We start from the raw sequence: 6,890 nt of genomic DNA, 5'->3' as shown, positions 1-6,890 counted from the left end.
GGCGGACAGTGCTCCCACATCGGCAACAGCAGCAGTTTGGCGGGTTTCACACCAGAAAACTCAAGCCTTCCTCGACAATAGCAAGCTAGTGTATTTGAGGAAGTGTCTTTGGCGATAATTTCTGTATTTTATGATCTGTAGAGCACTTTTGCAGGGTTTAACTGTCAGTGCACTATGACTGGTGCATGTTTTTTTCTTTTCGATCTGACAAAATAGTTTTTCCACTGAAAGTCTCGCTTGCAGAAAATGGCAGACAGTGCTCCCACACCGGCAGCAGCAGCAGTTTGGCGGGTAAATTCTGTAAGAATCAATCAAAATGCTCCATTCAAAGACGTCGTTTGTGTGGGGCATAGGAGCCTCACCAAACTGGTTCAAACAAGGCGCGGGTAGGGTATCTATGGAAAGTTCTGTGATGTCTGAGAGTAACATGATGTCCTCTTTGTTCGAGTGTTCAGAGACATGTCCAAGCAGACCATCCAGTCTGGTGGGATGCTGTCCCTCATCCACTACTGTGGCTTTAGAGCATCTCCAGACCAGTAGCTGAAGAACATTTTTCTCGTCTTTAGTACAATGTTTCTAATTCGGCTTGCATAATTGTTCTGATTTTCCCATCTGTGCTTAGTCAGTGCTTCGAGAAGCGAGGAAAGTAACATCCCTGACTCCAGCAGCAGCAACAAATATAAAACTAAGCCTACTCACCTTATCAGAAAAGTGATGAAGATCACACCAGGTGTAGGACTCAGAAAGTTTTCTCTCTCTCAGACAGTGTCTTCAAACAAGTAGCTAAAACTCGAAAATGGTGAACTTTCCTGTTTAGAGTTACAGAGATATTTATTCCGACTTCCAAATATCATTGTTTTGGCGTGTAAAATCAGATATTGCAGCTGATATCGGTTTCGTGATCTGTTTCGCACAAAAGCACGTGAAGTGTCTCAGGGAGGTTTCACAAGCGTGCAGCGATCTTTTTAGAGTCCATGTTTGAGTGAGGCGGTATATATCGAAAAACTGACACAAACTACAACGCAGCGATCTTCTTTGAAGGTGTATTTAAAGGCATATGCAGTTGGATTTACAAACTCCTGAAGCAGCCCGTGCTCAAAAACAAGTGTATTTCCCACAAAAGTGCATGAAGTGTCTTTGGGATGGTTTCACAAGTATGCTGCGATCTCCTTTTAGAGTCTGTGTTCAAGTGTGGCGGTATCCATCGCAAAATTGAAGTGAATTTTTTGAAAGTGCATTGAGAGAGATATTCAATTGGATTTAGTAACTCCTGAAGCAGGCTGTGTTCAAGGACAGGGGTATTTCCCACAAAAGCGCGCGAAGTGTATCAGTGATAGTTGCACAAGTGTGTCACGATCTTTTTAAGAGTCTGTGTTGAAGTGTGGCGCTGGCGGTATTCCTTGGGGGAAAAAAAAGAAAAGAACGTGTAACTGTTTAAATATTCTTGTGTGATCTACAAAGCTGTCTCTTCCTCTCCCTCTGTGCGGTGGTACATTTAGGCCCTGTGATATCTTCAAGTTATGTATGTGACAATATTCCGCAACACCAGATGTAATAACTCCCGAAGCAGTTCGTGTTCAACGACAAAGGGCATCCGTGCACCAGGGATGGGAAGGAGGAAGGCGCGGGTATTTCCAATGCGACAGGAAGTGCTTAACAACCGGCCCTGCGGCTACCGCGTGACCATGCCACACGCCACTGCCCTCCCTGGCCTTGCGTAAGCCGGCACATTGCCTCTCTTCCAGCAGGGTGCAGAGACTCAGGGGTGAACGTCTCGCCTCTTGCACGTCGGAAGACTGACTTAAATTTTATCGAATGATCTATGGTTACAGCACGTGCATTTATCAGCATGAGTTGTGAAGCATAACTTAGCCCCATCTTCATTATTTCATGAAGCGTATTCGTCTTCACCAAATATCATTGCTATCAACTCAGTCCTCAGAGGCTAATATACTCCTCCTTCTCCAGCACAGAAGTTTCATCCATTCAAAACAGTAAACAATTATTTCTGTCCACCCAGTCAAGGAGGTAGACAAAGATTGAATCGTTTTCACTCCATTTTTCCAAGACCGCTATCTTGGATTATGTTACAGGAGGGGAGAGAGGGAGGGACGAAAGCGCCCTCTGTGGCGGTGTTGTGAACTAAGTCAGTTGGACTCTGGACCTCATGGTGAATACACTAGATGGAGCTACTGTCTATGACAACTCAAATTGTTTAAATAAACGATGCATGCAAAATAAATACATATGTTCATACTATACAGCAGCCCAGCACAGTCAATCCTTTTCCTGCCAATTTCCTGATGAGACGGAGGAGGGAAGGGGAGCAATGTATATAAAATAAAGACTCATGTCTGTCCTATCCAACAGCCCAGCACAGACAGTGTCCTTTTCCCACCACTTTTCAGATGGGAAAAGGATGGAGGATGGGGCAGGGAAGGGGGTTATGTTAGTGATGGTAACCCAATTGACCTATTTTCCCTCCAAAATTTGAACTTCACACCACGACGACACTGCAGTGTTGCCACTTCAATGGCCACCATCTTGGATCCGCCTTCTTCAATAAATTTGGCAACAATGCAACATAGCGTGGCATGAAGGTTGTCCCACTACTAGTGATATATAAAAATTCTACCAAAAATTCCACCTTGTTTCACATGAGTGGCGGATGTAAAAAAAACCTCAAGGAGTGGGCGCTAAAGATATCTTGAGCTACCTTTACTTTTACCGTAGTAAAAAATAATCATGTCACATACAAAGTTTAAGAAAGTTTTATTTAAACTGATTACACACATATACAAGACAATGCCGTCTTATGATATAAAAAAGTTACAGTTGTGGTTCCCTTCCTTAGATGATGAGTTCTGTGCGCCTATTTGTCCTGGAAAATTGGTTAATTACATCGTCAATAGGACAATCATTGTCAGGGTGTGTGTTCAACAGAGTCAAACCATTAAGTCAATCCTCCTTCATAGGAAAGTACAAGTAGAAACGCCACATAGGAAAGTACAATTACTCGATAACTCGATTCAGGTGAGTCGACTGACGAAAGAAACGAACGAATAGCGTGCGGGCTGACTGGCAGGGGCAGCATGGGTGGCAGTGCAGACGGCCCCGCAAGGGGAGGGCGCGCCCGCGCGACCCCATATCTATCCGCCACTGTTTCACACGCATTTGGTAGTTTAAATCCCCTTTGCCTCAGAAATTCACTTATTTTACTGGGAATGCTAAAAAGTGCGCGAAATCCTGATAGATTCGCCTCAAAAATTTTTCTTGCGCAATTTCTATGCTACAGTATCATAGAGGACTGGGTTCAACTGACGTGCGTAGCAGTGGATAAAGAGTGCCCGAGGATATGTTTGTTTCGCAGTAGAATGAAGACCATGATTTTTTCCTGCTATTGCACTGCCGCCATCATATGTTTGGGACACTTATTTGTTTTATCGATATCCTAACTGCTTAGCACTTGCAATAAAACAGTGGATATGCCCTGTCCACTCCTTTCTTTGCATACATCATAAAGCCCTACGAATCTCTCTTGTATTCCTCCTGATTCGTTATTTGCAAAACGAAAAATTACTCTCATTTGACTTCCAGTTCAGACATCCATTGTTTCGTTGGCTTGTACTCATGTAAAGGACCATTTTTAACTTCAATTGAAATTTATTCATTAACAACATCTGCAATAAAAGCATTAATTCATTGTGTGTGTCAGAGGCTACTCCATCGTATGCTAAATGTTCATTCATGTATGGTTCTTCTCCTGCCAAGAAATCTGAAAGTTCTAAATAGTCTCCCTTATTTACCGACACATCAGATTTCTCATGATCTGAAAGACCTAAGTCTTGCCATGCTAGAAAACAGATAGTGGAAATAAGTCTCTTCCTTATTCTTCTGTTTCGATCAAACTTTTCATTATGTTTCAAAGCTCCATGTGTGTTGCTTCTGAAAGTGCACGGTGAAATCTTACTCTACCTAGCTGATTTATCAGCTGTTCATACGTCAGACCGAACATTCATGCTTTTAAGCCTTCGATAAAATATTCTGGAGACTCTCTTCGCCTACTCCCCACGTACGCCATTCAAAACTATCATTACCAATTCCAAATAATACACAGGAAAAACAAAGAGGTTTGTTCCTTTTAAAGCTGCCGCTTAACCACGGTTTTGAATTGTACAATTGTGTCTGGAAACGACTTACAGATTTTCCGTAAGATTTTTTAATAGACAGAGTTGGCGTCAGCTTTCGTTCTTTCTTCAGGAGTTTATCTGTGAAAGAAAGACGAGAGAAGAATGCAGCGTCTTCAGTTTAAAAATTCAGTGGGTCTTATGATGAAATACACATGTCCATGGTAGTTTGAAGTAGTCAGCAATGCCATGCTTTACAAGATAATGGTTTGAATATTAGACAACTTACAGTTTTCCTTTCGAAAACACAATGACAAGATTAACTGACGATGACACCACGCTCTAATACATAGAGTCAATACACCATCTGGTGCGAAAATTGTTACCGTTTGACAGCTGGAGCGACACTAGCGCTCCAAGTGGTTAGAAAGCAGACACTCACATGCGTTTTATTAAATCCAGAACAGTACTCTATGCTGATGATACAACGTTTCTGAACAGCAGTAATGATCTTAATAGCCTTAAAACATGTGTTACAGAGACAATTGAGCAAGCTTCACTCTGGTTTAAAGCAAATGGGTTCTTGCTTAATGAAAGCAAAAGCCAGCAGATAGTATTTAGTTTAAAAGGCAAGTTTCCATCAGATGATCCTAGTTGTGTTAAATTTTTGGGGGTATATTTGGATGATAAACTTTCTTGGAATCCACATATTAAGTATATTAGTGGTAAATTGTCTAGGGTAATCTATTTGTTAAGGCGATTAATGCACTGTGTACCTAAAAATTATGTTAGAGTATCTTACTACTCATTTTTCCAAAGCATCATATCCTATGGTATTATTTTATGGGGAAACTCCACTTGTGTGCATGATATACTATTGCTGCAAAAGAAACCTATTAGGATAATTACAGGCTCACCATACAAGGCTCATTGTAAACCTTTGTTTACTCAACAAAAAATAATGACTGTAATAAACCTATATATTTTATTATGTTTTAATCTACACAAAAAAGAACTTATCTAAAGTACAACGCAGGCCAAATATACATTGTTACAACACTAGGACAAACTGCTGTATCTATACGTTTTTTAGGTTAGAAGGCCTCGGGAAAGTACGGGGTGGGCTGCAATCTCAAAGGGTGCATGGCAAATACAGGATGTGCTTGAATCAAGGAACAGTCGGAATTGTAGTTGTAAATTGTTGTAGTTGTGCTGGGAAAGTCCCTGAGCTTCAAGCGCTAATAGAAAGCACAGTAGCTGAAATCGTTATAGGTACAGTAAGCTGGCTAAAGCCTGAATTAAGTTCTGCAGAAATTTTTACGAAGTCTCAGACGGTGTTCAGGAAAGATAGATTAGGCAGAATTGGTGGTGGAGTGTTTGTGTCTGTCAGTAGTGGTTTATCTTGTAGTGAAGTCGAAGTAGATACTCCGTGCGAATTGGTGTGGGTGGAGGTTATACTTAACAGCCGAACTAAGTTAATAATTGGCTCCTTCTACCGACCCCCGGACTCCGATGATATACACTCCTGGAAATGGAAAAAAGAACACATTGACACCGGTGTGTCAGACCCATCATACTTGCTCCGGACACTGCGAGAGGGCTGTACAAGCAATGATCACACGCACGGCACAGCGGACACACCAGGAACCGCGGTGTTGGCCGTCGAATGGCGCTAGCTGCGCAGCATTTGTGCACCGCCGCCGTCAGTGTCAGCCAGTTTGCCGTGGCATACGGAGCTCCATCGCAGTCTTTAACACTGGTAGCATGCCGCGACAGCGTGGATGTGAACCGTATGTGCAGTTGACGGACTTTGAGCGAGGGCGTATAGTGGGCATGCGGGAGGCCTGGTGGACGTACCGCCGAATTGCTCAACACGTGGGGCGTGAGGTCTCCACAGTACATCGATGTTGTCGCCAGTGGTCAGCGGAAGGTGCACGTGCCCGTCGACCTGGGACCGGACCGCAGCGACGCACGGATGCACGCCAAGACCGTAGGATCCTACGCAGTGCCGTAGGGGACCGCACCGCCACTTCCCAGCAAATTAGGGACACTGTTGCTCCTGGGGTATCGGCGAGGACCATTCGCAACCGTCTCCATGAAGCTGGGCTACGGTCCCGCACACCGTTAGGCCGTCTTCCGCTCACGCCCCAACATCGTGCAGCCCGCCTCCAGTGGTGTCGCGACAGGCGTGAATGGAGGGACGAATGGAGACGTGTCGTCTTCAGCGATGAGAGTAGCTTCTGCCTTGGTGCCAATGATGGTCGTATGCATGTTTGGCGCCGTGCAGGTGAGCGCCACAATCAGGACTGCATACGACCGAGGCACACAGGGCCAACACCTGGCATCATGGTGTGGGGAGCGATCTCCTACACTGGCCGTACACCACTGGTGATCGTCGAGGGGACACTGAATAGTGCACGGTACATCCAAACCGTCATCGAACCCATCGTTCTACCATTCCTAGACCGGCAAGGGAACTTGCTGTTCCAACAGGACAATGCACGTCCGCATGTATCCCGTGCCAACCAACGTGCTCTAGAAGGTGTAAGTCAACTACCCTGGCCAGCAAGATCTCCGGATCTGTCCCCCATTGAGCATGTTTGGGACTGGATGAAGCGTCGTCTCACGCGGTCTGCACGTCCAGCACGAACGCTGGTCCAACTGAGGCGCCAGGTGGAAATGGCATGGCAAGCCGTTCCACAGGACTACATCCAGCATCTCTACGATCGTCTCCATGGGAGAATAGCAGCCTGCATTGCTGCG

The sequence above is a fragment of the Schistocerca americana genome, chromosome 1, assembly GCF_021461395.2.
Source record: "Schistocerca americana isolate TAMUIC-IGC-003095 chromosome 1, iqSchAmer2.1, whole genome shotgun sequence".
NCBI lineage: Eukaryota > Metazoa > Arthropoda > Insecta > Orthoptera > Acrididae > Schistocerca > Schistocerca americana.
The sequence above is the reverse complement of the archived record's forward strand: the minus strand, read 5'-3'. Positions refer to the sequence as shown.